This window comes from Lissotriton vulgaris, chromosome 7 (genome assembly GCF_964263255.1).
Source record: "Lissotriton vulgaris chromosome 7, aLisVul1.2, whole genome shotgun sequence".
NCBI classification, from domain to species: domain Eukaryota; kingdom Metazoa; phylum Chordata; class Amphibia; order Caudata; family Salamandridae; genus Lissotriton; species Lissotriton vulgaris.
This window is the reverse complement of record NC_141695.1, coordinates 875,504,400-875,525,580: the sequence shown is the minus strand read 5'-3', so window position 1 is coordinate 875,525,580 and position 21,181 is coordinate 875,504,400.

Below are 21,181 nucleotides of genomic sequence, written 5' to 3'. Positions count from 1 at the left end.
GGCAGGGACAAAGCCCACAATTAAGGGATTATGGTCACTAGCCGGGTTTGCCTCAACCTTAAAATCAGTCACCAAATCTACATAGCCCATAGATACAATAATAAAATCAATTGTACTAACTCGATCCCCTAGCCCCTGAAATGTTGGAATACATGTTTTAGTTGAAAAACTGGGCATGTCCAGAATACATAGGTCATTATTAACAATAATACTATTTAAAGCATTCCCTTGACTTGAGTGAGTAAAGTGGGCCAAAGGCTGGTCACTGTGATCAAACAACCCACATACATTTGATCCACTGAACTTGCAGAGGGTACAATTAAAGCCACCCAACCAAATAATAAAAAGTGGGAAAACTGTATTTGTTAATTTAACAATCTCCTCCTGTAACATTTCCATAACAGACGTTTCATGGTGATTAAACACATTATAATACCAATTTATCAGAAGGACAGGGGGAGCGAATAGACCACTAACCATAAGCAATTGATACCAGGTAGATTCAGCTAATTGTTTCACCTGTATTTGGTTCATTTTTACGGAGATGGCAGAAAGGAGTACCCCTTTAGCCCTCCCTGACTGCGAGGGTTCTGCCTGAACATTCCATGATTGGAAACCGTCAAAACTTACTATACCGGTGGACCACGTTTCCTGTAGACATACCAAATCAAAAGATTCAATAAATTTCAACCATACAGGGTCTTGTAATCTCCGTGATAAACCCGCTATATTCCAGGAAATCAAACGAATATTTTCATTTTCCACCAGTTTGTACACATTCCCTGGTATAGACGTTTTCCCCAATGGGATTAGTTTGCCCTCCCTCAAAAGCACAGGATTGGCATCCTTGACCATCTCTAAATCAGAGTTTTCAACACTTTCATTAGGAGCCTTAATATTCATGTGACCAACAAACTCCCTATTTATATGAAGTTAAAACTCACTCCCTAACCACAGGGAAATGCTAAGCTCGATCACTAGGACACCTCTGCGCTTTATGCCTTTCCACGGTGCAACTGCAAAAAGAACAATTGATGGACAGAAAGCAGAACAATGTCATACATTCATCCCAGTACAGAGATCTGAGGCTAAATCCAGAGTTTTTTCGCTTACCATGCCTTTCCAGTTTGGATCCAGCCATGTGCAAATCAGTCTTGATCGTACGCCCAATAGGAACAGTCCAGCCCGAAATGCCAGGCCAGGTTCTCCCTGGACTGAAAACAAGCATACTAGGACCAGTTTCGGGCTTTCAGCCCGCATCAGCTGGGATAGCTTGACTCCAGTGGCATGGAGAGCATGGAACCCACGTCTGGGCATACCCGTCCCACTCGGGGTGACAGATGCAAAAAGAACAATTGATGGACAGAATGCAGAACAATGTCATACATTCACCCCACTACAGAGTTCTCGGCCTAAATCCATCGGTTTTTTGCTCACCATGCCATTTCAGTTTGGACCCAGCTGTATCGAAATCAATTTTCACCCTGTGCCCAATGGTAACAGTCCAGCCCGAACTGCCAGGCCAGGTCCTCCCTGGACTGGAAACAAGCATCCTAGGACAGGTTTTGGGCTTTCAGCTCTACTCAGCCGGGATAGCTTGACTCCAGTGGCATGGAGAGAACGGGACAGTTTGTATCCATCATTGGCCACTTCTTATGTGGAATGAAGCTGGAGTCAGGGTGCATTGTCTCCCAGTGGCAGCTAAATACCAAGAGAACTAGTTTCCCTTTAACTAAAAAGGAAATACGTAGAGGTCACCGCGAAATTAAACAATTACATTTGAGAGGTAAGAAATGTAGTAATCTTCCCCTATTAAAGAAGGTACAAATAAAAATGTCCTTCATGGAGTAAAACTTGTTGTTTTTACATTATAGTAATAATGCAACAGAGATCTAACATAGACAACAAGCGATAGATGGGAGCAGTTAATAAGCCACAAGCTCGACCATTGTCTAAATGAGCAACACTGCACCAGGAGTGGTGAGTGTCAACACATTATTTGTCCTATCTCTTCTTTTTCCCCTCTCCCTTTCCCACCCTTCCTCTGAATGTTGTAAGAATGTGGATGAAAATATGGATTATATGAAAGTTATAAATTGATAGAGGGTGAGGAGTAACCGCATGGGTGACTCCTGTTTATAGCCCACCGAGGTTAGACATTAAACGCAAAAGGATTATTGGTTTCATAAATGAAATTGTTTAGAGAGGGGTTCTCTCCTTTCCCACCCCCACATCTTTGTCTCTTTTGGGGTAGCAATAGAGTACTAAGGAGGACTACAGGGTGGGAGGGGGGAATAAGATGGATAGTTTAGAAATTAAAACCGCTCTCCTATACATTTTTTCTACCTTATAGATTACTGTTTTAAATATTTGAAGGAGGAACAGTTCCCTTATATTTGAGTCCTGATGAAGGTGGCTTTAAAATAAAGTGATGTACCACCAAAACGTGTCGACGCCAACTCGATTTTGAATCCAACCACAAGAACCTCTGGAAATGAATACATTGAAATACCTACCTGAATACGAACTTGATGCTTGGTTTTGGATCAATACACGCAACAGTCAATCTGTAACTGTGTAGATAGGGTCTCCTTTTTTATTGTATTACTGTTTTTTTATGATTATGTTTATGAGTTTGACAATTGTTTCGCCTAATTTTAATATGACTGTATATTTTATTTGATTAAATACTGCATGCTACATATTAATTTTATATTGTGTTTACACAGATAAATTCCTTGCTTCCTAAAAAGAAGATGAGCTGTTTGAGGGAATAGGGTTTTAATGAAATGTTATAAGTAATCCTTGAGCGCTATATCTCTGGTTTTGTGGCATATTATTCAGTGGGATCATCGGTAGTGGTTTGATTTTTGAATTACACAACTTGTGTGAATGGTAGGCGAGTGGTGAAAAATCTATTCTAACACTAGTACCAAGGGGAAAGTTCATTTTCTCTACTCCTCCTGGAGGGAACCACAAGATTCAAGCTACATGGGTTTTTCAGAGAATTTGTAAGGCCTGGCAAAATGGGCAATTGCCCAGGGACCCCAACTACGAAAGGGTCCCATTCGAAAGTGAACTTTCTCTCTAGCTCACTTCTGTGTACGTCTATATCTTAACCTTTAACGTATAATTCAATATTGTAGGAGTAATAAAATTCAAAGTTGTTATTAATGTTTCTTTCCTGGGCCCCCAAAATCTTCAAGATGACACTGGTTAGCAAATCTCCATTCTACAAGATAAGAGTAGCCACAACAGGCTTGTTATTAAGCAGAAGGCTTTCTCTTTGATCCACAGACAGGTGTGACCATCTCCAACGTTCTTTAGGGCTGATCCCCTGACATTCATGTAAAGCAGTCCAAGAGTTTTTGAGGGTAAGGATGCCACACTTCCCACACCCAGGCTCAAGGCAGGGGCTGTCTAGCCCTCTTTCTTTTCTGCTTGTGTCCTTAGTCACAAATCATATAGCTACAACAACGTCCCCAATAAAAGACAGGGTCGTGTAGGCCTCCAGATATATCAGTCTTCCGAATCTCAGGCAAATAGGAGGTGTCTACTACACCCCATTGTCCATAAATGCTCAAACACCAGCGTGGTCTCCATTCCTGTCTCCAAATGTAAACCTAATCTAGTTATCAAACAGGAGTCTGCCATCCAGCTGAAGCGGGTCATAATGGTAAGGGCAAGAAATAATTGGGAAGGCATCTCTCCAGCCCAACCCCTACAACGCAAGACAAACCCAGGCACACAACTAGGCTGGGAATGTGTCCTTGATAGTTCTGTTCTGGGTCCCACAGCGCCACCCTTGAACATCAGACAGCAAGGTGAGCAAAACGGCTCTCCCAGGAGCCTCGGGGGAGCAGGCAGGCCTTCTGTTCTCGTTCTGCAAGATAAGGCACGAGTCATGTCATTCGGAGCAGGTGCTCCGCGTGCTGGCTTGTCAAAGCTTGTTCAAGGATAATTTCCTCGCATTTTCGTTTGCCATTACCCAAATAGCCTCATTTCAGCCCGCTACAATAACAGCCGTTTGTTTTGATGGCAGAGTGCATTGAGGAACAGAAGTAGAAGGAAGGCAGAGATGCATTAGAGAGAAAACACTGCAAAGGGCCAAATTCACTCGTGTGTGTGTTCCTAAGAGCTTGAGTATCTCGTTCTAAGTACCCCTGAAAAGGGCAAGGCGCACATGAGATTACCCTCGCCGTATGAGATGGAACACTCCTAATTCAGGGCCTGCATCGGACACTCTTATCTAGTTCTAAGTATTAGGCGACTGCACTGCAGTTGTCAGTGTGCCTTTAACGAAGGAGACAAAATGCTGTACAGCCAGTGCTTTAAATAGGAAAAAATAAGGGCAGGTATCCTATTAAAATGTACGAGAGGTTTGGCAAGTGGGTGTGGCTAGGGGCGGGGCTAAGGGCAAGACATGATGATACATAATGACTTCCATACCTGTTGCAGCACACATTAAAACACAAGAAATGTGTTTACGTAAACAAAACAGGTTAACTAATTACACAAAATGAAAGCCAAACAGGATGATATAGTAACATATCCTCTTGTGTGTGCGTGTGTTTATTTTATATATATATATATATATATATATATATATATATATATATATATATATATATATATATATATATATATATATATATATATATATATACATACACTATATATACACACACACACAATTATTACATTTAACAAGAAATACAGCAGATTTTTAACTTTACACAAATTTGTCTTAAAATGCAATTTCTAAGCCCAATTTCAGAACTGAACACATTTCTGGTATTTTTAATCTAAAAAAAGTATCAATCCTAACTTCACCTTTCACCACACTTTTTTTACATTCCTCCCTTCCCCTTCCTTCTATGTTCATCTTGTTTATCCCCCAGTCAGACCCATTGCCAGTTGTAACAGGAACTCAATCCTGGAGGGCTGCAGCGTTCCCTGCTATTCATTTCTCTTTGGGCAGGGCTACCTTCACACCCATGGATCCGTCACTGTTATGTAAATGCAGCCATTTCTGCTGGAGGGGCACACAAAGGAAAGCAGCTCCTGTACTGAAAACAATCAAACATGAAAAAAACGGCTTGTGCAGTACTGCAACTCGCTTTAGTAAGGCCAGTGCAATACCCTAAATGGAACTGGATTACTGACCGCAGCCCAGTCGAGGCCATTTCACGCACCTGACGGAGAGGGCCTGGGGGTGGGGGAAGGGGGTCCTAAAGCACTTTCACCTGAATGGTAGTTGCACGCCTAATTAACAGAGCACGCTCTGCCTCATGGGAACAGTCCAGATCGAAGAGCCAAGCCAGGTCAACCCTGGACCAGAAACAAGCATCCCGGGACCCTTCATCAGCCAGGCTAGCTTGAAACCAGTGGCACAGTGAGCAAGGGACCCACGTCTGGGCATACCCATCCCAATATGTAAAACTAATGTGGATTGTCACATAAAAGTGCCCCTTCCACCAAAGTCGAATTTGGGCACAGTTTACATTTAAAAGCAGTGCTGCAGAGCAGGACTGCGTTTAAAAGGACCCTAGGCACTCTGCAGTGCACACTTGCAAGTGCAGCAAAAGCTGCTGGTCTCTAAACTACCTTGCCCTATTATAAACTAGGGACTTAAAGGTAGTTTTAATCCCTCTTGTCCTATTATCTACTAGAGACTTATAGGGTAGGTTGGTATGCCAAATACAGGTGTACCTTAACACATAGTGTGCCCTAATGCATGTGTGTGTATTCACTTGTGTTTTCAACATAGCACTGGGCCTGGGCCTAGTTAGAGAGAGCCCATGGACAGTCAGTTACCATCAGCACCAGTCAGCACAAAAATGGGGATGCACAGAGCACACAGGATGACTTTGCAACAATAATCATGCATTTGAAGTGTCCATTAAATGCTTAACTAAAGTTAGCCTAACTACAGGACTCAGTTGAAATGCATTTGCTTCACCAGCTGGTTTTCTCTTTTCCTTCCAGGTTTATTATCATAATTTCCGTTAGCTGCAGAAAGGAATACCTACCTGAATACGAAGGTGTGCCGAGCATGCAACTATAAACTGGAAAGTGATCTTCACGTGGTCCTGTTCTGCAGAGCCTACAGCAGAATTAGGAGCTATTGGTTGGTCCCTTATTTAAGGAACTTGGGCTTCCGAACTTATGCTCCGGCCTACAGAGTCCTCAAGACAGACTTATCGGCACCAACAGTGTTCGTAATGGCAACATTTCTGACGGCAATGTGGCGATTACGTGCAAAAATTATTAAGGACACTATAGCTGCATGAATACCTTTCTCTACTATTACCTTCTATATTAGTCTTGTTACAGATTCGTTCTCCTTTTAACTAAAATGCATGTTTTAGTAACCAGATTGCAACCATGAGTTTGGGGAACTGTTTTTAAAATGTATAGCACACTTTATAATGTTTTTATTGATGAAAATCATTTGTACATCTTTTATGATCTTTTATGATCGAAATAAAGATTATTTGAATTGAATTGAATTGAATTATATTAGACAGTTGATAGAGAGGCCTGGAGGGAATATTGGAGGTAAACTTAGAGAAACAATGCTCGAAAAAAGTCTTCTGTTCATCATGTACCACAATGGCAAGATGATCAAGGTTGAGAACCGAAGTTTCAGTTCGATACAATGTGAACCTGAAGCCATGTTGCAGATGTACTCAAGTAGCAACCTTATTGGTCCCTAGTTGTGTGAACTGAGATAATATGTTTCTAAATCGCCTGCTACTTTTAAATTATTGTTCTCGTAGCTAGCGTTATTAGAGATCCCCTTTAGACTTTGAGAGGCATAGACCTCCCTGTTTGCCCTATTCTTGTAAGTGTGAAGCTTTTTGGACTCCTGGTACTATAAGTGGAGCTTGCTGAGCCAGGCATGCAGGCATTAGAAGCAGCTATCATAGCAGTGAGAAGCCTTTTTACTCTGTTGGGCTGCGTGAACCTAAACGCTCACTTTTTATTTAGACTTGTTTTTTAAATATTTTAATATTGTTTGTCTACCTGTGTTGATTTGACAGCTTTGCACACTTGCATTTACTCCCCCGCTACATCCTTGGTCCGCCATTGCAGTTAGTGCCGATCGAGCAGAAGGACGTAGCTCCTCCTCCTCTATCTGGGACAGCAATTTCCTTCAGCAGGGTGACGGGCTAGTCTTTTTGGACTCTGCTCCTGGCACTATATGTGGAGCATGCGGGGCCAGATGCGCAGCAGACGCGTGAGCGGGCGCACCACTGGTGCACCACGGGCATGCCAAAGGTGCGCCAAAAACAAGCCAAGTTTGGCTGGGGCAAGGGACCACTCACCCTACCCGTTTGAAACCCGACCTGCCACTTAGGTATTCAGGGAAAGATCTAAAGGAGCTGGAGAGACCTCCACCGATTTGTGCTATCACTCACTGCAGGTAAATGCAGAGGCTCTACACTGTACCCAATGCTCTTTTGTATCTGATCCAGACAAGACAATATTTAGGCAAGATAACAATTTGAAGTTCGCTCTTACTAAACATGAAATTGAAATTAGCGACTACATCACAGACAACCAGCCTGACACCATGTTTCTTACAGAAACCTGGCTGAATGCGGACTCTGCCCACAACATATTAGAAGGCCTCCCATATGGCTAAGGCATCCTTCATTAAGACAGCCCTAATAGGGATAGCTGTTATTTTTCACCTGTCACTAAATTGCACTTTGGATAAAGTTCATGTAGAAAACACCGAAGCAGCACATTTCACTTTAAGGGCTAGTGATTCTACTCTGAGCGGTCACCTAATTTATTGCCCACCATGGCAGGCTACTGAATTCACGCCTAATCTTGCAGAAATATTGACACAATTAGCACTCCACCATAACTACTTTATGGTGCTGGGGGATTCAAATCTACCCGTGGAGGATTACATGAAGAATGAGGCTCGAACACTCTACAAAGAGCTGGCTACCCTACAGTTAGAACTCAAGCCCATGGCTCCAACACATCGGTCGGGCCATGTATTAGACCCCATCTTTTCTAATCATCCTGGGCTAGTGGTTGAGCCTCCGATTCCCATCCTATCGTCCGACCACCATCTCATAGCCTTCCATATTCTACTAATTAAATGCAGATACACTCAAAAACCGAGCCCTGCTTTTCCACGTAGAAAATAGGCCAGTTTCAATAATTTCATGCGCCTTATGGAAATATCTACCACTACTTAGTAATGAGATTAACATGGCTAACTCAGCTGTGGAGAAGTGGATCATGGAAGCACTTGATGACACCATGGACAACAAAGACTTCTCAGAGATGGTCCAAATCAGCACCTTGGTGTAACGAAGGGCTTAGAATCGCTAAACAAGGCTGTAAATGCCTTGAGCGTAAATGGAGGATAGATCTCTCGAAAGATACCAAGGATGCTCACAAGACAGCACAAAAAAAATTGCACCCCTTGATGAAGAAAAGGTGCGCTCTTTACTATAAGGAGAAAATAGAAATAGCAAAACATTCCTCTAAGGAACTATTTGCCACCCTCAAAGATATATCCTCCCTAGAGAGCACACTGACTACACCCACCAGATCCCTAGAGCATTGTAATCAATTGCTGACTTCTTCCTACTTAAAGTATCTAACATATACAATACTTTCCCTGAGGAAACCTGCAATGGCCCTATCTTGCAGCCTGAGAGATCTATTGAGCCAGTGATAATCCTCTCTGTGAATTCTTGCCCCCAGTGATAGATCTGAAGGCGGTGGCCCTGAGTATTAAATCTGGCTCGCCTACTGACCCAGCAACACCTAGCATAATAAAGGAGAGGCTAGATCCGATACTACCCTACATGCAGCAACTACTAGAATTATCTCTTAAATGTGGGATGGTTCCAAAGGCGTGGAAACAAGCGATTGTTGTGCCCTTAAAGATAAAGCCCTCAGCAGACCCCGAGCAGCTGTAAAATCTTCGTCCCATCTCTCTCCTTCCTTACATCTCTAAAATAGCAGAAAAGGTGTTGAACAAACAATTAGTGGCTCACATCAATCAACAACATCTTTTCCATCCCACACAATCGGGGTTTATAGCCACATACTCAACTGAGTCAGCACTTCTCTTCGCTACCGAGTCTCCCTGGAGACGAGTTGACGCCAGTCAGATGGCAGCAGTGGTCCTGTTTGACCTAAGTGCAGCTTTTGACACAGTATCTTACAAACTCTTCCTACAGCGACTTCGGGGTCGTGGGATGGATGGAGAAGCACTTAAGTGGATGCGGTCCTTTTTGCAGGACCGTAGCTTCCAGGATTGCACAGTAACCACACTGATCAAAAATTCGGCCACTCCTACAAGGGGTTCCACAAGGGTCTATTCTGAGCCCCACTCTTTTTAACCTTCATATCATCCTTTGGTAGATATTGTGGAAAAATACAAGATCATCATAGTGTCATATGCAGTAGTGACCCTAGCACAGGACTCTAAAGAGCCAGCTATGCAGTTCTCCTCCTGTCTAAAAGATCTAGCTTCATGGATGTCGAATAAATGCCTAAAGCTTAATTGTAGTAAGACGGAGGTTATGGTCATGGGGAAATCCCCTTCCATTTGGTGCTCAGCCTGGTGGCCCCAGAGGCAGGGTACTGTACCCTCGCCAAAAACAGAAATAAAAAATCTAGGAGTCTGGCTTGATCCAAAACTCTCCTTCGAGACCCATACTAGGAAGGTTGCAGGGAAATGCTTTGGTATCCTTAAAATGGTATGAAAAACCTTGGACAACCTGCCTGCCTCGGCGAGGAAAACCCTAGTTTACACTCTTGTGACTCGCAGGTGGACTATGGCAATGTCCCCTATTTGGGAGCATCAAATGAAACCTTGCAACAGCTGCAACACATTCAGAATGTGGCAGCACGCTTAGTTCCTAATCTACTTAAACGGGCGGCGATGATAACCCTTGACACCCTTCACTGGCTGCCGGTTAGTAAGAGAATACTCTTCAAACCCTTATGTTTTTGTCATCGGAGTCTTCAGGGGAAAGGACCCAGCTACCTGCATGATCTCCTGACCCCTTACAATCCTACTCGGCAGTTGAGATCGACAGGAGCCCACCTGGTCAAATTACCTAAATTCAAAAGGGCAAGGATGGGTGAGCGCTCATTTGGCAGCCAAAAATCGGAACAAACTTCCACCCTCGCTGCGCATAGAAAAATCTGAAAATGTCTTCTGTAGAGGCCTGAAAACCTGGCTGTATTAGACATAAGCCCTACCACTATGTCTGACTCCGCATGTAGCTGCTTCTATAGCGTCGTGATACTCCAGTTGATGTAGCCAGGGGCTTTATAAATGACATTATTATTATTATTCTATTATTATGCTAAACTCTTATTTATTTTCTTCAGACTTCTTCTGGAATCTGGTCTTACTGACACCTTCATCTTCTATGCTCCTGATTTGGGACCCATAATAGATGATTTTTAAGTTGATCTATGTTTAAAATAGAGAAGGGATGTTTCTTCATGGAAAACCTGTTTGCTGTAACTTGTGTTTATACAATTGTGATTATTGCAATTCAATATGTTCTTTTATTGCACCTTAATCAATAGAGATATTTTAGCTTGCCTATTGAATTGTTACTTTTACTGAACTTATTCCTGGTTTGCATTTATACTGGATTGATTGGTAATCAAAAATAAAATCCTTTAACTATATTCAGTGATTCCTGGTCCTTACTTTTGAGTCACATTGAATCACAAGTTAGAAATATATTGTTGGGTTGTGGTCTGGCCATGGATGATGATGGCCGCTTGATAACCGAGCTCCGTGCTCCGGAGGCGGCAGGTCACTGAGGGCTCTGTAAAAACAACCCACATTGCCCCTCTGCTCTTGTACTCCCTTTAGGGGGGATAATGTTACTGCAATCTCATACCTCCAGGGACCCAACCACTCTGGCCAGAGCTGTGTGGGAGGGTCTGCATGTAAGGTGGGAGCACCACCCTTGATTTCGGGAGAGCTGCGCTTCCATGCCACGCATACCAGGACACTCCCTGTGGACAATGACGCTTCTGTCTGCATAGTGTGCCATTGGTAGAACACTACCTCAGGCCCCTCTGACAGACTTGGACTTTTATGCCTGAACTCTCTGCCTGCTCCTCCTATACACGCGGCCCTGCTCCAGCTGCATCCACTGGGCCTGCACGGATCAGCCTGATTCAACTGTGGGACACCCCGCACCATCTAGGAATGGTCTGTAAGGATTCACCAAAGCTCATTGGGGACATTGAGTGTGGCTTTCGAACAACTTACATGTCCCAGTGAGTGGCCAGCCATCGGGTCATCCTCTCCAGCTACATTTAGGGGCCTGCACCACCTTGCTGCTTGTGATTGCCCTGCGTCCTTGCACATGATTAGGCAAATGGCACCTTCCAGGTGCTGGATCTTCTGCCAATCCCCCCGTTCCTGAGATTCGGGGCATCTCCTTCACAGACCAGAAGACATCTGCTGCCCACCCTGTGGTTGTCCAGCCATGTGGTGGTCTGGAGACCGCCCGGGGACGGCACTGTGGCTCCTTCTGGACCAAGCCTACCTCTAGTGCCATCTGAACATCATCTCTCCTCTTTTCTCCAGCAACACTTCGCTAAAAGAAGTGGGACTACCGCGCCCATGGCCTCCTAGTGGGTTGCACTCCCAGCCTTGGCCCTGAATACCTGGCCCACGATCCATCGGGTCCTCGAGGCGAGTGTGATGATACCTGTCGCCCACAATATCCCCATTGGCCATGCTGGTCCCTCGGAGGACGAGAGGGGCCACAAACATTCTGCTCCCCTTGATGCACTGCATCACACCATAACAAGGCTCTCCTAGTGATGCCTACTGGAGCCCAGGGTCTTCATCCACATACTGCCTCCCCCACCACCTCAGACCCACTGTCTACATCGCCCACATGGGTGTCGGGTTGACGTGCAAGTGGACAGACTTGGGGCTCATATGAGCACAAAGTTTCCCCCCTGTTACTTTGAGGCCTAAGAGGAGGGGGAAGGGAATAAATACAAAGAGAACAACCTCTTTTCCGGCCTTTCTTATATCTAAAATGGTAGTGACTCTAATCAAAATATTTACCTTACAGCATAGAAACAACAGAATTTAACTTTCTTTTGAGTTTTGTTTATTTATAAAAAATATGTTTATGTTTTATTATTTCCACACTCTTTTTGTTGATATTAGCAAACATATTTGTACAAACAACAACATCACATTATTGTTTCAATTTGAAATTGGGGCTCACCTCCCAGTCTGGACGCTCCCTCCCAGACACCCTTTAACCTTTGTATGTCTCCTCCTCACTGATCACCCTCACAGGGGACTACCCACCTGCCCTCCACATCTCCCGGCACACTCCTACGAGCCTTGTCTTTTTCCTCCTTCTGCTCTGTGACCTGGCAATGTCCTCCGGCAAGACCTCCAGGAAATCTTCCTGACAGCTGCTTTTTGGAGGCGATCTCTCTACAACGAACCACGGTCACTCCTTTGGCACCACTTCCGTCCTGCCCGTGGTAACCTCCCCCTGCCCACAGTCGGATATCACGTTGAAACACATTCTACAGGAGGTCATTATGGTTGGCTACTGACTGGAGGGCATGTACTCCAAAATTATAGAGCTCACTACTGAGACCAAGTCTATACAAGCCAACATCACCAACTTTCAGCACAATGTGGAGGACTGTGGAGGACTGTCTCAACTGCCCATTGGACAGGTACCAGCAACCCTTGTATCCACTGAATAAACTCACGGACCTGAAAGAGAAAGAAGTCAAAGGGACAAATCCACTTTTCGCATTCTGAAAATATGTAGAGGGCACAGATGTTAAAGGCTTCCTCATGGACCTGCTCCCCACACTTAGAGGAATTACTTTCTCTCCCACCCTGGGACCCACTCATTTGGATCCATTGGCAGGGGCACATCCCCTCATTGCTTTCTCTGTCATGAGCAGGTACAACAACTCCAGGCTGCTGCCCCCTCCCTTGGTCCAAACATCTTTAAAGGGGGTGAGATCCTCATAGCTGGCAATTCTTCACAAGTTACCAATGACAAAACAAAAGGCCTTCATGGCTCTGAGGCCTCTGTTGCAGAAATTGAACATTAAATACAGCCTGTTTGAGCCTGCCTGTATGTGTATTATGAAGGATTGTAGGATTTATTTTACCCAGATGCATTTCGCTCCTTCCTGGATGGAGTCTACAACCATGCCAAGGCCCATGCACCTCTGAATTCACCTCAGGCCCCTACTCTTCTGCCCATCCTCTCCCCTTGCCACCTCCGGCAGCCAGTGGAGCTCTGACAGGGCCCGCAACCGAGGCAGGAACCTGGACCAACTGACCCCTATCACAGGAGAGAAGGGATACAGCCCTCAAAGCAGTGGCTGTCCTTTCCAAGGACCAAGGCCGCGACAAGTCTCACTCTCCATTGAAACCCACCCTCAAAGGCTGAGACTTGCTTTTCCTTCCACGTATGAGTATACTATTCTTTGCAATTTCCCATATTCATTATCTTTCTGACCAACCTCATTTCACTTTCATTGCAATGTTCTGGCATGTATTGCCATGGTTTATACTCCAATATTGCACTGCGCTATGCAATAGCCTGTTCTATTGAACTGTTCATAGTTGCTGGCCTTCCTGATGGCTTGTTTATCATTACTGCCCTGCCACTGTTGAGCTTCTGACGTGATCACCTTTCTCCCTAGTCCATGGGTTCTTTTGTACTCCAGGCTTTCTAGATTACTAGCCTATGCATTTGAGGCCCTGCCCCCTCTTCCAATCCCTTCCCCCATCCCTCTGTTCATAAGGGCCCCTCCTCCCACCTTCTCACAACCCTATTTTTTGTCTGACTCAGATGTTGTTGTCATTCTGCTTCTCCTGTGCGGTCCAACCCTCCCATCACCCACCCGCTCCCACCCCGACTATTTCATCACCCTGGTTCATTATTTTGTGATTTCCTTCCTGCTTCTCCCAGTGGGACCTCTAGCGCTCTGGACTCCCATGTTTACACCCTCAGTTTACATTTAACAACTCCCCCTGAGGATTTTACCCTCAGTTCTCTGCCAGATTGTTTCTTCCCCTATTTTCCCTCGTACTTTCCTTCTGTTTTCTTTTTATTGGTTTCTTTAGTGGGTCGTTTTCCACCCCGCATCCAAGGGGTCTTTCCCATTCTCCTCCTCCCTCTCGTCTTTCTTCATATATTTCCTTATGTTCTTTTTCATGCTCCTCCCTGTTGCTCCTGCTTCTTCCTGTCACTGCCACTCCTTGCCATGATGGCCGCCCATGCCACATTGCTGTAATATGGAATGTCAATGGCCTGATGCACTAAATCAAGTACAAGAAGGTATTGTCCTGCTTGCAGACTAAACATGTGGACATGGCCCTCCTGCCAACCTGGAGTCCGAAAAATTGCCCTGAAACTGGTTGGGGGGGTGATTTACAGCAGCTACCCTGTGGCATCGGCAAATAGTAATGGTCCCTCCAGGAAATTAACATCGATATCCTCGTTCCCGGGGCCCTACCCTTCATTATCCCCAAGACATGGGCAGACATGGATGGCCCCTAGGCCTTTGCTAAACTCCAGCTGGGCGAGGGGACACTCTGTGTCGGATCGGTGTATGCACTCACAGACCCCAAGCGCAACTTCTTTCTCCAGCTCAATCGTCTCCTTACTGAAATCAGGACATCCCAATATCTAATTGGAGGTGACTGCAAAACTGCCGCTTGATACAGTACTTGATCACACTGGACCTCCATATGTGGGTAACATCTCAGGCCAGGCTCTCGTAGGAGATGTAATCTCTGATCATGGTCATCTGGATTTTTGGTCGTTCTCCTACCTGCAGGACCGGAAATATATATTTTTGTCTTGGTTCACTGTACCAAGTCTAGAGTGGATTATTTCCTGGTTTACTCCTTGGTGGTTGCCCTCTGACTGAAATCCCAGATCATGGAGGCTGCTCTCTCTGACCATTCTCTGATTTCTCTGTCCCTAGATTTGGGTCTCGCCTCCACGGCCATAACACTTGGCAAATCACAACTCTGTTCCGAGGTCTCAACGTACCTGGACCTCAATAGGTGGTCTGTCCCTCCCCCAGAATATTATGAGCAGCCACCAAAGTGGCTATTCGCAGCCAGCTTATGCGGAATGCTGGCCCTGGCGAACACCCAGAAAGCATCCCAACAAAAGGACTTGAAGAGCAAAGTCATCTCCCTCACACGCCTATGCACTGAGTCCCTCATCCACTCTACACCGCCACCTGGAGAAGGCCCATATGGACCTCAATGCCCTCTACACCCCTAAATCCAAATTTGCCTTCCAGTGGCTTAAGGTTTGACACTAAGAACAAGGAAAATAGGCAGGATGGCTGGTAGCAGCCCTGTTATGGCAGTGCTTGCCATACAGCTATTCAAACCACAAACAGTGCTATCCTCACCCACCCACAGGACAATGGTAATGAATTCGCAGAATTCTATAGAACCATTCACACCCTGGAGATGACGGATGTCCCTGCCCTCAAGAGGCCTTTTTCGATGGGGCGTGCCTCCCTAGCCTCAATGAGGCTGACAGGGATCTGCTCAAGGGGAAAATGAGCAAAACCAAAATTGCACAGCCCATGGCGAGTCTTCCCTAACTCAAGGCTCCCGGGGAGGATGGCTTCTTTGTAGAGTTCTATAAGTGGGTGAATGAGGAGGACTTGGTAGACTCTCTCTTCGAAGCTTTTAGTGAGCTGATTATGCTGTTTCTCCAGGTTCCATCTCTAATAAGGCTGTGAAAGTGGTCCTCCCCAAACCAGGGAAAGATCCACTGCTTTGTGGAAGCTACAGACCCATTTCTTTATGTAATGGGGACATCAAAATACTTGCTGGTGCTCTTGTGCCCTGTCTTTGGAAGGTGATTCTGTTCCTGGTACACCGCACACAAGTGGTGTTTGTTCTTGGCTGCTCTTCCAAGAATCACCTCCACACTCTCCCCATGCCCTATGGTCAGCCAGAGACCAACAGGACAAAGTCCTTGCTGTGTTCCTGGACACTGAGAAGGCATTTGAGTGAATAGAGTGGGGGCACCATTTTGCATCCCTCAGTCAGTTTGGCCTGGGAGAGGAGTTCGTAGACAAAGGTTGCTGGCTTTATGACTTCCCCACCTCTCAGGTTAAATTTGGAGGGTTTTTCTCTGACCTGTTTCCAATCAGAGAGGGACACTGCGGGGTTTCCCATTGTCACCCCAGTCGTATCTTTGGGTCATGGGGCCCCTTGCAGCCTCTCTTCGCCAATCTCCACTCCTCCTTGACATCCTCATGCCAGGTTCAACATTCATCGCATATTTGTAGGCAGATGATATACTACTTTCCCTCTCTGGTCTTCCTCGCTATCTCCTGGCCCTCCTGGATATTCTCACTGTCTTTGTGGCACTCCCAGGCTACCGAGTAAACTGGGATAAGAGTGAGGCGCTGCCCAAATCACTCATGAACTCCTGTGTGGTTGTAGCAGCCTACTGCTTCCAGTGGAAATCCTCACGCTTCAAGTACCTAGGTGTCTATATGAACAGATGACTGGGCCATACAGTAGTAGACAATCTCCATTCTCTGGTGGCCCGCATGATGCTAGACTTCGACAAATTGTCCCCTCTCTGTGTCTCATTATAGGAGAGTGTACAGTCGGTGTGAATGGTGATGCTGACACTCTATAACTACGTCTTTGGTATTTTGCTATTGTTGGTCCCACTCTCCTTCTTCCGTTCTGTACTCCTGCACTCATCTGGCCAGTGCCAAACTTCTGGCTCATCACTCGAGCGGGGCCTGGGTCTGTCTTCATTTGAGCACTATGCTGTAGCTCTACATCTCTCCCAGATCACCTACATGCTCCCCGGGACCCGGGACCCTAGACCCGCTATTGTGGGTATTGGAGAGCACATGCTATTGGATTGTCCACAAGGGTTGTACCTGCTCTACAAGGGTGGCATGGACCTTCAGGGTCCCACCAACCCTGTAGTGCAAGTTATGGCCAAATCATGGCGGCGAGCTCATCATCTTTTTGGGGTGGATCCCCTTATTTATGAACACGCACCACTGTGAAGTAACTCTAGCCTGTGTAGAGGTGGTGAGATTCTGGAATGGGAGACCTGGCACTCGGCAGGCATCAGCAGTCTAAATCAGAATATTGACCAGTGTGCCCTCAAACCCTTCACGGCTATCTGTGATGAATACGGCCTCCCTCTCCGCCAGTTCTGTAGATACCTCAAGCTTCGGCATTGCCTCAACTGAGGCCTAGGTGCGTGGCCCTGGCTCCTCTAATTCTCTCCTATGGTCTCCTATTTCCGGACGTGGTGCCTGTTCCGAGGGGTTATGACTGGTTTCTATGGCCTGTTGAGCTGCCATCCTTTCTCCCTACCCCTCCTCACTAACCTCTGCATCATATGGCAAACCAGATCAGATAGGCTATGAGCCACAGGACTGGGCAGAACTCCTGGAGGCCCATGACCATAGGGCAAGAGGAGTGCACTTGAAATGTTGTCTTTTTAAATCATTGACACTGGACTCCAGTGAACTGCGAGCAGTGGGCCTATTACCCCACGCCACCTAGTGGCGCTGCCCTCATGATTGCTGTGATCTGCTGCATATCCTCTGTGACTGCCCCTCGACTCGACCATTCTGTGAGGTGGTTGGTCACACATTGAGCTGTCTCTGCCATTAAAAAGATCCCTCTCTCTCCCTGCTTAATCTTTCGGCATGACCTTGTGTTGTGATGTAACTTGTATCTGGATTAAGTGTAACTTACCTTTTATTCTTGCTTCCTGTTTCTTTAAGCATTTTATCTTACCTCATGTTAGAATCACCCAACCTGTAATGTTCTGTAGAATGTAAGACTTACGACGCTCGATCTCTGGCAGCTGCTGCTTGATCGTCGAGGCTGCTGGATGCCACGTTTCCTTCCTCAATAAATCTTCTTGCAACTCTAAGCAGTCATTCGAGATTTTTTGCCACCATTCACCTTAACACCTTGCAGACTCCCCAAACCTCTCCCACCTAAAGTGCTGTCTCTTGCATACAGCGATCGCCATAGCTCGGATATATATTCTCTGCCACTGGCGCTCTCTCACACCCCCTCCAAGGATGAGTGGCTATCAGCGATGATTCAGACTGCTTCCTTCAAGCGAGTCTACTAAAACCTCCAGAAAAAGAACAGAGACAGAACACCTGCGCGTCATTTCTCTAAGACTCCATCTGCTAGCTTTCGGAGGTGTGCACGCATGCCTCGACCTACCCAACAGGATGTTTCCTAGAATTGTCCTCCATTAGGCATCTGCCATGTGGCCCAGCCCAGTTCTGATCCTTGCAGTAGCAAAACTTCAATGCCCGTTCCTCCTCTTCTTCTGTGTTCTCTCCCCATCTCTCTCTCTCCTTGTTTTTCTCCTCCTTTCCTTTCTCTTACTTTCCATTTGCTCCCACATACTCCCTTCTTTCTCCTCCCTCCTCTCCCTGATGCTTCCCTCTCCTGGGGATGTGGGTGCGAGTACGGCCTCCCATCTATTTCTTTCTTTCCATCCATTCTTTTCTGTCATGTTTTCATTCCCTATCCGTCCCGACTCGCCTCATTTTGTATTTCTTTTTTTGTAGTATTGTGCGTTCATGTGGGCCTGCCATTCTTGTTAATGACCCTGCTCGACCCTTAAGAGTCTCTATTTTAGAGGATCATTGCTTGTCATTTCAGCCAATGTTTTGCACAACTCCGAACTGTATTTCTTGGTGCTGTATTATTATCATGCGACTAAGAGCTTATGTTCCTCATTTCTGTTGTGATCCAAACCAGTAAATGAACACGGTTTCTTCACTACGTGTATTTATTTATCAGGGGTAAACTCCACAACACAATCGTGCCAAAACAGCTGGTCCACCAACTGTCAGAACAACCATTAGCTACATATGACATCATCGTGGAATGCATTAACATCAGGAAGAGATGTAGCACCAGCCTAGCTAGAACTGCCTAAGCACGTTACAACACATCTCCCTATCTTATCCAACACTCAGAGATGACACCACGTACACAAAACAACATACCCCACGTGGGTACTTAGACAAACACAGTAATATCCCATCCACAAAACCACAGAGAACAAGTCCTCCCCAAACGAAGCACAAATGACAATACCAACACATCCAGTAGCTGCTACCAAGTCAAGTCAAGTCAAGTCAAAGAATTTATATAGCGCGCTACATACCCAGAGGGTCTCAAGGCGCTTAGGAAGGGGAGGAGCTAACTAACACAAGAGGAAAACAACGGAAGTTAGCAAGCATAATCACCCAAATACACTGGCGGTCTTCTCTTCACCAATATGACTTGAACATCATGCTGAATCCACAGGCTATGGATCAAGTGATGGTTGTTGGTGCCTTGGGGTGAAGGAAGTGTTGGAGTTGCATAAAGGAGTCTTTGAGAAGAAATTAATGGAGGCTGTGAACTATGAGCATGTTGCCAGAAGGGTGCCCAAGGAAGCAAGAGGGAAAGTGAAAGATGATCAACAACATACCTAAGACAAACAAAGTAATATCCTATCCTCGTCACCATAATTGTTATGATTCAAACCAGTACATAAACATGGCTTTTTTTACCACGTAGATTTATTCATCAGAGGTAAACCCCACACCACAGTCGGGCCATGCAAAGCTGATCCACCGACTGCCATAACAACCACTAGAACCCCATGACATTGTCGTGGAATGCATTAACATCATAAAGAGCTGCAGCCCCAGTGAAATTAAGAAATTGAGGATAAGTTGAAGTAAGTTCAAATACAATCGAAGAGCTCAATAGTATGCATCCAGCTCAAGCCAGTATCCAAATATAACTGTCCACATACAAAACATGCAATACGAAGTGACATAAAAACATTCTAAGGATTACATATACAAAACTCTAACAGCCTGATTCATGAAAACCGGAATCTGTGATTCTCAATTAGAGAAAAATTGCGAATCGCTATTGAGAAATCGCAGAACGGAATTCATGATGTTTAGCGATAAAAAAAAACGAATCGCACGCAGCCGCAAAAGCCGTTTGCGATTATCGATAATCGCAGAAAAATCGCTATTTCCGGCTACATCCGTGTCGGGATTGCGATATCGCAAATAGCGATATCGCAAATTGCGAGATCGCAAAATCGAGAGATCGGGAAAACGGGAAGTCGCATTTCGAGCACAGTGATGACATCACAACCAGGAAGCAGCCAGTTCCCACCCCCATTCACCACAGTGAGGCAGACCTCGAGTCAGCAACTGGGAGAGCTCCTGCAATTCTGTTTGGATTTCAACTCAGAAACTACAGTGCTGCAATGTCTGAGGATGCAGTTCCTGGGCCCAGCAACACCACAGGGCGGAAGAGAAAGTTAAAATTTTCGAAGCAGGAGCTGGAGCATTTATTAGAAGGGGTGGTGGCCAACCACTCAAAACTGTTTGGGAAGGACTCTAGGAGGGTGGCGGAGCAGGAAAAACGCAGGATCTGGCAGGGTATAGTGTCCACGGTGAACTCTGTGGGTGTGGCTGATAGGTCACTGGATGAACTAAAAAAACGCTGGTACGACCTCTGAGGTCGTACCAAAGAGAAGGTGGCTGAGCGGCTTGGAGAGGCATCGGGCACTGGAGGGGGAGGACCTACAGTCCCTCCAAACACAGCCTTGGAGGACCAAGTAGAAGACACGCTGGAGAGGGAGGCGTGCGTTGGAGTGACTCGTCTGGACTCATCCCTCCCCACCAAAGACATCCAAGGTAAGTGGCATGCGACTGCGACCCTGTCCCCTATGAATGTCCATGACCATATAGCCTCCCATAATGTTCCATAGTAATGCCATTGTTGCACATCAGGTAACGCCCTGAAGCATTGTGGGACATGTAGTCTGGCCACAATGTAGAAGTACCACAATGCAGCCAGACAGGTTCCAAAGTACGCAAAGCCATAGTGTTGAAGGGGATGATTTATTAGGGACAGGAGGGGCCAGGGGGACTCAGTGCACAGCTTTCAGAAGCCACGCTGACGAGACCGTGAGTGAAAACTAAGGGGAATAGGGTGGCTTAAAGTGCACCGGGGCTGTCCTGGACCTCTTGCTCTAAAACAGGAAAAAACATACATATGAGCGTTTGGAGACTGAAGCTTGGAGTTGTACAATTT